Raw genomic sequence first — 14,073 nt, forward strand, 5'->3', positions numbered from 1 at the left:
ACTGTGTTACCCCTTTTGCATCTAGTATGCTTCAATAAGATCACTCTCACTTACATAGACTCATCATACAACAACCATCTGATGCCAAGAGCCAATCCAGTGAACATTCACTGTGCTGCCTCCAAGGCAAATGTATCATGCCTGAAGTATGGAAACCAAAACTGCACACAGTATTCTAGATGTGGTCTCACCAAAATCCCAAACAGTTTTAGCATGACTTCTTTATTCCTGTACTCCTGAAATCTTGGAATAAAGTCATTTTTTAAAAAGAAAATTCTACTTTTCTATTCTCATGGACAAATGGAATAACTTCACGTTTCCACAAATTCTATTCCATCTGCTACCTAGTTACCCACTCTCTTAACAGGTCTATATCACTTTGAAGCCTCTTTGTATCCTGTACACAGTTCACATTGCCATCTAGCTTTTCATCATCAGCAAATTTGATATGTTACTATTTAATATAAATATAGATTGCAAATAGCTGATCCTTGTGGCAGTCAACTAACTGGAGTCTGCCAACTTGAAAATGCATCATTTGTCCTTACCCTCTTTTCTTATCCATTAATGATCCATTATCCATGCTAAATAATACCTTGGATTTTCCTGGATGATGTAAAGTCTCTTGAGGGTTGTCGGAGCTGCATTCATCCAGGCAAGTGGAGAAAACTCCATCAAACTCCTGACTTGAGCCTTGTAGATGGTGGACAGGTTGTGGGGAGACAGGAGCTGAGTTACCCAGCACAGAATTCCCAGCATCTGACCTGCTTTTGTAACCACAAATTCCATATGGCTGTTTCAATTCAATTTCTGGTCAGTAGCAACTCCAGAACAATGATGGCAGGGAATTTATTGATGTTTATTGAAGTTAGATTCTCACTTGCTTAGAGACGGTCATTGCTTGTCCAATAAGAGGAGGAAATGTTAATTGCCACTTATCAGCCAAAACTTAATGTTGCCCATATCGTGCTCCATTTGAACATAGGCTGCTTCATTGTCTACTGAATTGCAAATGGTGCTGATCATTGTGCAATTAGCAAACATCCCCATTTCTGATCTTACGATAGAGGGCAGGTCATTAATGAAGCAGTTGAAGATTGTTGGTCAATGACATTACCCTGAGGAATTCCTGCAGAGATGTTCTGTGGCTGAGATGATTGACCTTCAACAACCAGAACCATCTCCCTTTGTGGTAGGCATGATTCCAACCAGTGGGGAGAAATTTCCCCCGATTCCCATTGATTTCAACTTTACTGTGGCTATTCGATGCTACACTCAAGTTAAATGTTATTTTGAAATCAAAGGCAGTCAAGTTCAACTCTTTTGTCCATGTTTGGACCAAAACTGCAAGGAGGTCAGGGGCTGGTGTAACCCAATTGGAGTGTTAGTGGCCAAGTTTTTGGTCAGTAAATTGGTCAGTTAATGGTCAATAACATCTTCCATCACTTTGCAGATGATTGACAGATGACTAACAGGGCAGAAGTTGGCCAAATTGGATTTGTTCTGCTTTCTGTGGACAGTTTCCACATTGCTGTGTAGTTACCAGTGTTATCGCTGTTCTGGAACAATTTGGTGCAGCTAATTCTTGGAGCATATGTCTTCAGTACCCATGCTGGAATATTGTCAAGGCCTATGGTCTTTTCAATTTCCAGCATCTTCAGCCATGGAGTGAATCAAAGTGGCTAAAGATACGGAGTAGATCTCCCACCCCCTTCAAACACTCCCGGGACAATTCCAGCATGGGGCTGGATACTGATTAAATCTCCCTTTATACTGTCCCCATCAAACTGTTCCAGGTTAAAGTATCAAATACTTTGTCCATCAATCTGAGTTTCTGACTCATTTTTCCTTGTTTCAAACAACTAAATACTTTTCTTTGTAAGAGAGTAGAATGCAGAAAGTGAGTTCTTGCTGAATAGAAAATCTTTAGATTATAAAATACTCTCTAGGTTCTTTAAGGATTAAAGTTGTGTGGGAATGAGAGGGTTTGGGAAATAGCAGATGTGGTATGTGAATTCATCATATCGAGTCAGGCTGGCTGTGGATTCTGATAACATATGTGTAGGTCAATAAAGCATCTGTCACACAAGAAACTGAAAGCACAAAATGACTACAGGGAGCCTGGACCAGATGGGATACACCCTAGAATTCCTTGTGGAAAGGAGGGAGGGAAATATCTGAAACTTGGATTAATATTTCACTCAGTCTCATCACTACCTCAGGGCTGGAGGGTGACTCCTGTACAGTCTCCAGATTCAACCATAAGTACTGAATCTTAAACCCACAATGGCTGATCAGTGCATCAAACATCTGCATCGAGGGAATGATGGAGTAATGCGTATGTCTTTCTTTCTTCTCTGCTTTAACACCCTTCCTTCACATGTGCTACTGTTCTGTCTCTTGGTGCCTTACAACTCCCTCACTCAGATTATCTTCCAGTGACTCATGTTTATAGACATTGAATCATGCTCCAAGCTTCAGATGTGAGTGTCAACCAGCGGTTCAACCAGTCACAGTAACTGAAGGAGGCCTCTCAGCCCCTCAAGCCCACTCGCCATTCCATTATAATCATTTCTTTTTTTATGTGTAATTTTCAAAGAGCATCTTACATTTTTATTGTGCTTTTACTGTTGTACAAGCGCTTTAAACAAAACTTGGTAAAGCCACATACTGAGATACTAGGACAGGTGACCAATGGCTTGGTCAAAGAGGTAGATTTTAAGGAGCTTCCCTAAAGGAACGTTTTAAAATTCTGCTATTCATCTCATCAGATTCCCCTATTGCATCACCCCGTCCCTATAACTTCCTTCATGCCTACATTCCTCCAGTTATCTGCAATCCTCCAACTCTGGCCTTTTGTACATCCCTGATTTTAACTGTCGTCAATGGCACCTATGACTTCAGCTGTCTGGGCCCTGTAATTCCACCCCAAAACCTCTCCCCTCCCCCAGCTTTCTATCATCCTCAAGATGCTCAATCACCATATGTGGCACCTTAGTGTCACATCTGGTTTGCTAAACACCGGTAGGAAGTGCCTCTGAATGTTTTCATTAAGGTTGAAGTGTTTTATAAATGAAGGTTGTTGTCGTTGAACCACATAATCAGTGGCATACGAATAGGAGTAGGCAATTCAGCCCCTCGAGCTTACTGCATCATTTAATACAACCATGGCTGACCTCATCTTGAACTCAACTCCACTTTCCAGCCTGCTCCCCATAAGAGTTTGGGACTTAGAAAGAAAAAGAGTAAGTAAAGTGAGTTTTGGTCCTTAGAGAGTGAGAATTGGATGTTAATAGTAGAAAATAAGGAAATTATGTATAAATCAAATATTTTTCTTCTGTCTTCAGTATAGAGGATACAAAAAACATTCCAGTAATAGCTGTATAATAGGAGAAAGAAACTTGGCGAAATTACAATCACAAGGGAAGGGTACTAAGCAAACTGACAGAGCTGTGAGCTGACAATTCTCTGGGTCCAGATGGATTTTATCTCTGAATCTCAAAGGAGATGGTCGTAAATGGGTTAGAGTTACTTTTCCAAAATGCGCTAAAGGTTCCATCAAACTTTAAAGTTGCAAATATTGAAGTGTGGTCGAAAAAAAGAAACCATGGGCCAGTTAAATTGATGCCTGTCATGGGGGATGTTGTTAGAATCTGTCATTAAGGAGGTTATAGACGGGCACTTAGGAAAATTCAAAGGTAATCTGGAAAGTCAACATGGTTTTGTGAAAGTGAAATTATGTATTTATGGAGTTCTTTGAAGGAGTAACAGGCATTGTGGATAAAAGGGAACCAGTAGATGTACTGTACTTAGATTTCCAGAGGCATTTAACAAGGTTCCATGTAAAAGGTTTTATTGCGCTAAGTATGACCTCATGGTGTAGGCATAACATATTAGCATGGATGGGAAATTAGCTGTCAAAAAAAGAGAGTATGCATAAATGGGTCTTTGCCTGATTAGCGGTCTCTGATATGATGAGTCCACAGGAATCAGTCCAGGGGTATCTGCATTTACTGTTTATATCAATGATTTAAATGAGGAGTGTGATAAACAGTAGCTAAATTTGCAGATGTCTAAAGGACAGGTAGGAAAGTGTGTTATGAAGTGTACATAAAGAGTTTGAAGATGGATACAGATAGATTGAGTTAGTAGTCAAATATCTGGCAGATGGAGTGTAATGTGGGAAAATGTGAAGTAACTCACTTTGGCAAGAAGAATGAAAAAGCAGAGTATTACTTAAATAATGTTTAAGTAATACAGAGAACAACTGCAGAATTCTGAGGTACAGAGGGATTTTGATGTTATGTGCGTGAGTTACAAAAAAATTAGCATGCAAGGACAATAAGTATTAAGAAGGTGAATAAAATTATATCTTCTATTACAAAATAAATTGGACATTAAAGTAAGATTCCTATGCTTCAGTTATAAAAGGTATTGGTGAGACCATATTTTGAACATTGTGCAGTTTTGATCTGCTTATTTAAAGAAGTTCAGAAATCACACGACATCAGGTTATAGTCCTACAGGTTTATTTGAAAACACAAGCTTTTGGAGCCTCAGTTCTTCTTCAGGCGTTAGACACAGAATTTATAAGTAAAAAATCAAAGGTTCACACCATTGATGAGGATGTACTAAACAAACCGAAAATGCTAAGATTAATAATTGCATATATATATAAAATACATATTAATCAATTAAAACCTTCTAACTGATTAAAGATTTAACAGCATCTTAGGTATGTTTAGTACATCCTCATCAATGGCGTGAACCTTTGATCTTTTACTTATAAATTCTGTGTCTGATACAACCTCTCTCACTAACACCTGAAGAAGGAGTGAGACTTCGAAAGCTTGTGTTTTCAAATAAACCTGTCGGACTATAACCTGGCATCGTGTGATTTCTGACCTTGTCCACCCCAGTCCAACACTGGCACCTCCACATCATATTTAAAGAAGAGTATAGCTGCATTAGAGGCAATACAGAGGAGGTTTATGAGCTTAACATTTGGAATAAGCAGGTTGTCTTATGAGGATATAATGGACGGACTGGGTTTGTTTCCACTGGAGTTTAGAAGAACGAGGGATTACGTGATTGAAGATTCTGAATGGTTTTGACAAGGTGGATGATTCTTTGTGTGAGTGAGACCAGAACCAGAAGGCACTGTTTAAAAACCTGGAGTCACCCTTTTAAGACGGGGATGATAAGAGACATTTTTTCTCTCAGTATGTTGTGTGACTTCAGAATTCTCTGCCTCAGAAGGCAGCAGAAGAAGGTCATTCAATATTTTTAAGGTACAAGTAGATAGATTTGTGTTAGACAAGGAAATTTTCTTTTTATTCACTCAAGGGATATGGGCGTTGCTGGCTGGGTCAGCCTTTATTGCCCATCCCTTATTACTCTTGAACTCTGTGCTTGTGCTTGGCCATTTGATTTTGATCATTTGGGTCAGTCTAGTGAAGAATGGCAGATGGAGTTTAATTTGGATGAATGCGAGGATTGCATTTTGGTAAAACAAACAAGGGCAGGACTTATACTGTTAAAAGTAGGGCCTTGGGTAGAGTTGTAGAACAGAGAGATCTAGGGGTCCAGGTACATAATTCTTTGAAGTTTGTGTTGCATACAGATAGGGCGGTGAAGAAGGTGTTTAGCACGCTTGCATTCATTGCTCAGACCTTTGAGTATAGGAGTTGGGACTTTATGTTGAGGTTATACAAGATGTTGGTGAGGCCTCTTCTTGAGTTTTGTGACCAGTTCTGGTCACCCTGTTATAGGAAGGATATTATTAAGCTGGAGAGGGCTTAGAGGAGATTTACAGGATGTTGTCGGGAATGGAAGGTTTGAGTTATAAGTAGGCTGGGACTTTTTCCACTAGAACGTAGGAGGTTGAGGTGTGAACTTATAGAAGTTTTAAAATCATGAGGGGTATAGATGAGGTAGATGGCAGGTGTCCTTTCCTTAGGATGGGCAATTTCAAGACTAAGGGGCATATTTTTAAGGTGAAAAGACAAAGATTTTAAAAAGATGTGAGGGGCAATTTTTTTACGCAGCAAAATCATTCATGTGTGGAATGAACTGCCAGAGAAAGTAGTGGATGCGGGTACAGTTACAATGTTTAAAAGACATTTAGATAAGTACATGAATAAGAAATGTTTGGAGTGATATGGGCCAAGCACAGATGGGGCTAGTTTAGTTTGGGATTATGGTCAGCATGGACTGGTTCAACTGAAGGGTCTGTTTCCCAGATGTATGGCACTGTGACTCTATGATTCTATTTCAACCACATTGCTGTGAAAAATACACTGAAAAGTTTTATAAGTTGCCCCATCCATGGGATCTACATCAATGGCAGATGTCATTAGATAATAAAAAAAGTAAAACTAAGGCAAAGTTCATCACAGTTGAATTATTGACTCCTGGGCTTGGGAAAGCTGAATTAGGAACAAGGGAATACCTTGAAGACTCCAGGCCACTGGATACTAGGCCAGAAGCTTCTGCCAAAGAAGACTTCCACACAGGGACAAGACATCCACAAGAGGACAACAGTCTCACCCTGGGAGACTGCCAAAAAAGGGGACCGCCACAGAAGGAGACCACCATGCCGGGCCGAGACCACTTTTCTCCTCCTTCAGGAACCTGGGCCTAGCTATGGACCTGGAGCCTTGGCCTAGCCTGCGAGTCCAGGCTAGGGGAGTCAGCCCAGGAACTATTTCTCGTTGACCAGGCTGGGGTGGAGCCATGTCCAGCTCGATCTGCATTGCTGCTGCTGCAGCGCGAGGCTTAATAGAAAAGATAATGAAGAAAAGAAGGGAAAGATCAAAAGGAGAAAGAAGAAAAAGAGAAATAAAGCCGATAGGAGTGGGTGAGACCTGGACTCAGCAAAACCCCCTCCCCCCGCCCCACCCCGTCACTATCTTGAAAATTCAGGCCAGACCAGGTAAGGATGGCAGATTTCCTTCCCAGAAGGACATTAATGGACTAGCTGGGTTTCTAAGTTCATCATTAGACTATCTTTTAATTCCCAAATTTATTGAATTCAAATTTCACCATCTGCCATGGAGTTGGCTGAAAGTGCTGAATGGACACCTTCTGCTCCTATTTCCTATGTTTGTAGGGCAGTCAGCACATAGTATTATAGATGTCTAACCAACATTCAATATAGGTTAGCATAAGACCTCTACTTTTCAGCTGTATCTATCTAAAAATAAATCCCTGTGTTTCTTTAGCTTTCTTATGGCCTTGTTAACCTGTGGCATCATTTTGTGATTGACGTATTTGTACTCCAAGATCCCTTTGCTTCTGTACCTCATGCAGACTCAGACCATCTAAGTAGTAAGTGACCTCCCTATTCTTCCTTCCAAAATGTACAACATCATAATTGTTGGTGTTAAAATTCATTTGCCAACTGTAGATGTTGGTGTGTTTGTCGATAGCAAACCTCCCAGCTCGGCAAACACACCAACATCTAAACCAGCACCCAAGCTACAAATCTTCACTCAAACTCTGATCATTGGCCAATTATTTGCCCATTCTGCAGGTTTATTAAGCTTTTCCTGTAATTTGTCGCAATCCTCTTCAGATTTTTTCATGGGATACAGATTCACTAGCTGGGCCAGCCTTTATTGCCCATCCCTTGTTGACATTGAGAAGGTGGTGGTGAGCTGCCTTCCTGAACTGTTGCAGTCTATTCGATAGGTACACCAACAATGCTGTTAGAAAGGAGTTCCAGTGACACTGAGGGGGCAGCAATATATTTCCAATGCGGGAACTTTATTGACTTGGCCTTCCCAATTTGGTGTCCTTCACAAATTTAGAAATTCTATTTCTGATTCCAAAGTTTAGATCATTAATGCAAATTGTAAACACAGTGGTCCCAGCATTGATCCTTGTGGGACACCACTTCCCATCACCCTGCAGCTCTGAATAATTACACTTCACTCCCATTCTCTGCTTTCTGTCTCAGCAGTCCCTTCTGCCTCTTGTCCCCTGACTCCAAATCTGATGACCATATTCATCTTTATGTTTTGTTTATTCAATACATCCCAATTTTTAAAAATCAAAATATACATAAGCGCCTTACTCACCTCATTATTTAGTGTCAGTTTACTTGTTCTATTTCCCTGGTAAATACTGAAGCAAAATAATTATTTAATATTTCTTTCGTCTTGCTATCATTACCTGTGGTAATATCCTGTCTAATCTCTTAATTGACTATAATAGACTTTTCTTTTAATTGTTGGACTTGTGGCTACTTTAGGTTCCTTGATAATTTAGTTTCAACATTCCGCTTTGCTTTCATAATTTTTGTTTCCTTTTCTCCCAATCACTTTGTATTCTGTTTTATTCTGCACTCCTTTGCTGTCCATATTCTTAGTGTGTGTTTCTTCCCTGTCTCTCAGTTGTTCCCTATGTCTTTGTGCATCCACAGAATCTTACTAGTGTTTAGTTTGTTCTTTTCTTTCAGTGGAGCTCTGTTGAACACCATTATATATATTTTCCATTGTTCCTGTACCTGATTATTTATCAAAATTGCTGCCTATTTTCTCAAATTCTATTCACATGCCCTTTCAAAATCAATTTTTTCTAATCTGTTTTTCCCCATTAAATTTATGTCCTTCTCTATCATCACCCTAAAGTTTTTATATTTTGATCACTACTGCCTAAATGTTCCCTGAGTTTTACTTCTTTTATCTGTTCTAACTAATTCTCCATTACTAGCCAATAGCGAATCTTCTCTTGTTCAGTTTACACATTGGATTCGGAAGTAGTCTTGGATCTCTATTCCCTTATTCCCTTTACTTAACTCTTTTGTCCAATTAATTTCAAGGGAGTTGAATTCCCCTGCGATTAATATTCTATTTTTCTTCACTTAATTTCATTATTTGTCTACATATTTTTTCATCCACATCCCTTCCACTATTAGCTAGTCTGTAGACTGTGCTCATTCAGGTGATTGATCCTTTATCATCTTTTATCTCACTCATAGCTATGTTCCCTTTCCTGTCATCATATTATCCAGAATATGTAACGGCTACACCAACTCCCCTTTTACTATCTCTGTCTTTTCTATATATGTTATGCTGCAATGTTTAATTTTCTGTCCTGATTTTTCTGTTGTGTCTCAGTAATTCCTACTCTGCCTCAACACACGATTGTCTCCAGTGTCCTGTTTTTGTAAAGACACTGTGTACATTACTATGTAGACATTTCAACTTATAGTAAATAAGATTTCACCAAATTTTGCATTTTAAATATCTTTTTAGACCTCTATTCAATCACATTATTTATTCCTTTTCCTTCAGTTTCTGTTCTTACTTAATTGTTTTCCTATCCTGTTGAGTTTACATTCAGGCTGCTATCTGTCTTCCCTCCCATCTATCCACCCCTCCTTCCTCACTGACCAACCCCCATCCCAACTCGCTACCTACACTCACCTTTACTAGCCTTTAGTAACCTTTACACATCCCCATCTCCTTGACCTGTCCGTATTCTCTCCCACCTATCTACTCCAGTATCCATCTTCTATTACCGCCCCCCCCTCTTATTTCAAAGCCCCCATCCCCTCTCCCATTTCTGAAGAAGGGTCCAGACACGAAACGTCAGCTTTCCTGCTCCTCTGATGCTGCCTGGCCTGCTGTGTTCCTCCAGCTCCAGACCTTGTTATTTCTGTTTATTGTAGATCCCTTGTAGTTACTGTCCTAGGACAATCTTTTTTCTTCATTGTCAGTCCCTCAGGATCAAGGACGACTTTTGAGGGTGTGGCTAAATAGTCTAATCCTGGAGCTGCAGACTCTACCACAGGTGCCGGGCATGTTTGAGTGGGATGCTCTGGATTCTGTGCAGTCTTTCAGCTGCATGCTCCACTTCATATAATCCATATAGAGTGGAAGCAGGCCATTCCGCCCATCGAGTCCATACCCACCCTCTGAAGAGCATCCACCCAGACTCACCCACCCAACTCTATCCCTGTAACCCTGCATTCCCCGTGGCTAATCCACCTAACCTGCACATCCCTGGGCACTATGGGCAATTTAGCATGGCCAACCCACCCAACCTGCACATCTTTGGACTGTGGGAGGAAACCGGATCACCCGGAGGAAACCCACGCAGACACGGGAAGAATGTACAAACTCCACACAGACAGTCACCTGAGGGTGGAATTGAACCCAGGTGCATGGCGCCGTGAGGTAGCAGTGCTAACCACTGAGCCACTGTGCTGTCCCCTTGGTGAGGCTGAAGTGGTTTGTATCTTTCCGGAAGAATCCAGATGGCGATGGTTTGAGTGGACAATCCCAATGGGTGGATTCTTTTAATGTTGAGTGGATGTTGCACACCATCCACCACATGGTCTGAATGGGCCAAGGTCTTGACTCAATGGCAGGGAACATCCAAGATGCCTGGAAACCACGCTCCGCTGTAGGATGAGTACTGGTCATTGAAATCAGATACAGGCAGTCCCTGGTATGCAAGCATTTTTTTTTTCTTCAGTATCTTCGCAAGTCGGCTTGTACACAAGTCAGAATGCAGTGCAGGAGAAAGTAAAGAAGCTGTTTGTAAGTACAGGAAACATTTGTACGCTGGAACTTGAAAATTACACCCCTGTGCTGGATGCTGAAATCAGTTACAGATTGGGACAGTGTTGGGCAAAATCAGACACATTTATATGGGGAAGAAATTTAATATAAGCCTGCTTAAATTTACCAGTCCCCTCAAGTGGGGATAAAAGATCCAAATCCAATATTATAAAGAGTAGCAAGGAAGTTCTCCCTCACATCCTGGCCACTACTTTTCCCTCAATAAACATCGCAAAATCAGATTACCTAGTGATTACAGGCTTGTTGTTTGTGGGATTTTGCAGTGCGTATGCTGGCTCCCCTTATTTCTAGCTCCCAACAGTGCCTACATTTGACAAAACACTGTGCTCATATAGTCACTATAGAAATGGAAGTTTAGTATCTTTCATTGTCTTTTTCTGATTGCTCTTTCTGTTAGTTATTTTTTTTCTCTCTCTCTCTCTTGCCCCATGCATGTGCATTCCTCTTCCACTCCCTCACCCAGGGATTATTCACTGTCTTGCCCTGTTCCAGAATCAATAAGTAGTCCTCTCCATGATGAAGCTGCTGTTAGTTTGCTCTGTGTACATTCATCTGTAATAAGAGAAAGAGTGTCTTGTAAACCCTGATGCTAAATCTGTAAAGCATTTGAAGGAAATAGTTTGGAATTGGAAATCAGATAATTACATTTTTTGTCTCAACGTATACCCAGCAGTGATTATCAACCTTATGAGAATGCATCAGACGGGGGAGAGAGGAAGTGAGTGATTTCATTTCTCGTCTCTGGGCACGAGTTTAAAGACTGTGTATTTAACTAACTAGAGATTCCACAGTTTCTGAATAGAAGAACAGCAGGAGGACATTCAGACCTTCAAGCCTGTTCTCTCATTCATTTAGTGCACAGCCGATATGGATCTTAATTCTGTTTACTCACCATAGTTCCAGAACCCAGAGTGCCTCTTCCAAACAAACATCAGTCTTCGTTTTCAATTAATCCCTGACCTTGTCAGCTTTTTTGTGGTAGACTTTCAGATTTCCACTCCTCTTTGTTAGAAGAAGTGCTTCCTGAAACCACCCATGAATAACCTTGTTGAAATTTTAAGGTGATACTGTCTTGCACTGAACATAGATATGCAGACATGGATACAATGTGTTTACACAAACATTTACATGCAAACTTAACTTGGAAGGGTTCAGAAAAGTTTTACGAGGATGTTGCCAGGGTTGAAGGGTTTGAACTGTAGGGAGAGGCTGAATAGGCTGGGGCTATTTTCCCTGGAGCATCGGAGACTGAGGGCTGACCTTGCAGAGGTTTATAAAATCATGAGGGGCATAGATAGGGCAAATAGCAAGTTCTTTTTCCCAGGGTAGTGGAGTCCAAAACTAGAGGAGAAAGATTTAAAAGGGACTTAAGGGGAAATTTTTTCACACAGACAGTGATGCATGTGTGGAATGAGCTGCCGAAGGAAGTGGTGGAGACTGGTACAATTACAACATTTAAAAGGCATCTGGATGGATATCTGAATAGGAAAGGTTTACGGGGAAATGGGCCAAATGCTGGAAAATGCGACTGGATTAAATTAGGATGTCTAGCCAGCATGGATGAGTTGGACCGAAGGGTCTGTTTCCATACTGTATAGCTGTATGACTCTACACATGGACACTGCACAATGACACACACACACACACACACACACCAGTGAAAATTCTCTTTTAAATGTTTTAGCATTTAAATCTTTTAAATGAGTGTGAGTAAGTTCTATGAGTGAATAAGAGTGTCTCAGACAGTGGAATTGTATATCCAAACAGATACTGGATATCTATCTCTCATCCAGTTCAAGATTGAAACTTTATTTAAAAACGTTCAGAACGGAAGTTCTGAGGAAGGGTCACCGGACCCGAAACGTTAACTCTGTTTTCTCCTCCACAGATGCTGCCAGACCTGCTGAGCTTTTCCAGCAACTTTGTTTTTGAAACTTTATTTCTTCTTTTTACCTCACTTGGTTTCTTTTCTGTTCCGTAAATCTCTTGCTTTTTTTAAGCAAATCAATTCTTCTTTATTTCCAAACAATAATTTAAGAAATTTTTTTAAACTTTTTCAGTCTTTCTGTCCATCACATATTCTCTCCCCATTTTTCTCACTTTCTCTGTATGCCCCACTTTCAATTCCTCTGTTTATTTTCTAGCTCTCCACCGTTTCTCTCTGTTTCTATTTCTCTTACCATCTTCCTTCCTATTTATGTGTGTTTGTCTCTCTCTCACCACCCCCCCACCCCCCCCCCCCCCCCCCCCCCACTCCCGCCACCATTGGCTTTACCCTCTCTCCCATTCTCATTGCCTGTGTATCTTCTTCTCTGCCGCTCCTTCTACCATTTCAGCAATTTTTTCCTTTATCTCCCTGTTCCTTTGCTTGAGAATTTACTTCACCCTAACCACGTATTATGGGAGGCAGTAAAAATGATGTAGTCTGCATGTGTTTGGTAAGAGGTGTTAGGGGATACATTCTGTATAGAATAATGGAGAAGTCAAAGGGAGTTACGGACTATATCACACAGTCTAGAGGATGGGACAGTATCATAAACTACACAACACAAGGTAAGCATATTCTGCTGTCTCTATAGCAAGACTTCCGGTTTGTGTAAACAATTCCCCACTCCTCGGATGGATTACTCTTGGCACTGCCCTGCAATCTTAAACTCAACTTTTGTTCTTTTCATCTCAAATCCCTTCTCAATTTCAAATGTACCAAGTGCACTGCCAGGCTGCAGGTTCCATGGGCACTAGATCAGCTAATAGGTCAGTGCATTATGTTTTGCTTTAAGCCCATATTGCTATGTGCTACGCTAATGTAACAGTCTGGAATATCTCACGCTGGGGTGTCTGCATGTACACTGTCCCTGAGGCAATTTATCACCAAGTTAGGCTCTTCAGCTCTTCATATACTGTACCCCTTATATCTATGCGTAAAAGGCTCTCAAGTACAGCTCTCCAGTGTAATATCTAAGACCTGAGTTGCCACATGTATATTCTGGACAGATGTTGGCTCAGGGAGATCGATTGGTCCCAGGACCAAGATCTCTGCTCCCACCCACACTTCTTCAAAATAGTGGTCTTGCAATCTGATACACCTACCTCAGGACAGCAGACAGACATCAGCTTATTGTCTTTTCTGAAAGGCATCAATGCAAAACATCGCATCACCAAGTCACTGCTACCCCTCCAATGGGGCAGCACACCCTCAGTACTGACCCTCTGACAGTGCGGCACTCCCTCAGTATTAACCCTCCGACAGCACGGCACTGCCTCAGCACTGACCCTTTGACAGTGCAGCACTCCCTCAGTACTGACCCTCTGACAGTGCAGCACTCCCTCAGTACTGACTGTCTGACAGTGCAGCACTCCCTCAGTACTGACCCTCTGACAGTGCGGCACTCCCTCAGTACTGGCCCTCTGACAGTGCGGCACTCCCTCAGTACTGACCCTCTGACAGTGCGGCACTCCCTCAGTACTGACCCTCTGACAG

This window comes from Rhincodon typus, chromosome 20, assembly GCF_021869965.1.
Source record: "Rhincodon typus isolate 14 chromosome 20, sRhiTyp1.1, whole genome shotgun sequence".
NCBI classification, from domain to species: domain Eukaryota; kingdom Metazoa; phylum Chordata; class Chondrichthyes; order Orectolobiformes; family Rhincodontidae; genus Rhincodon; species Rhincodon typus.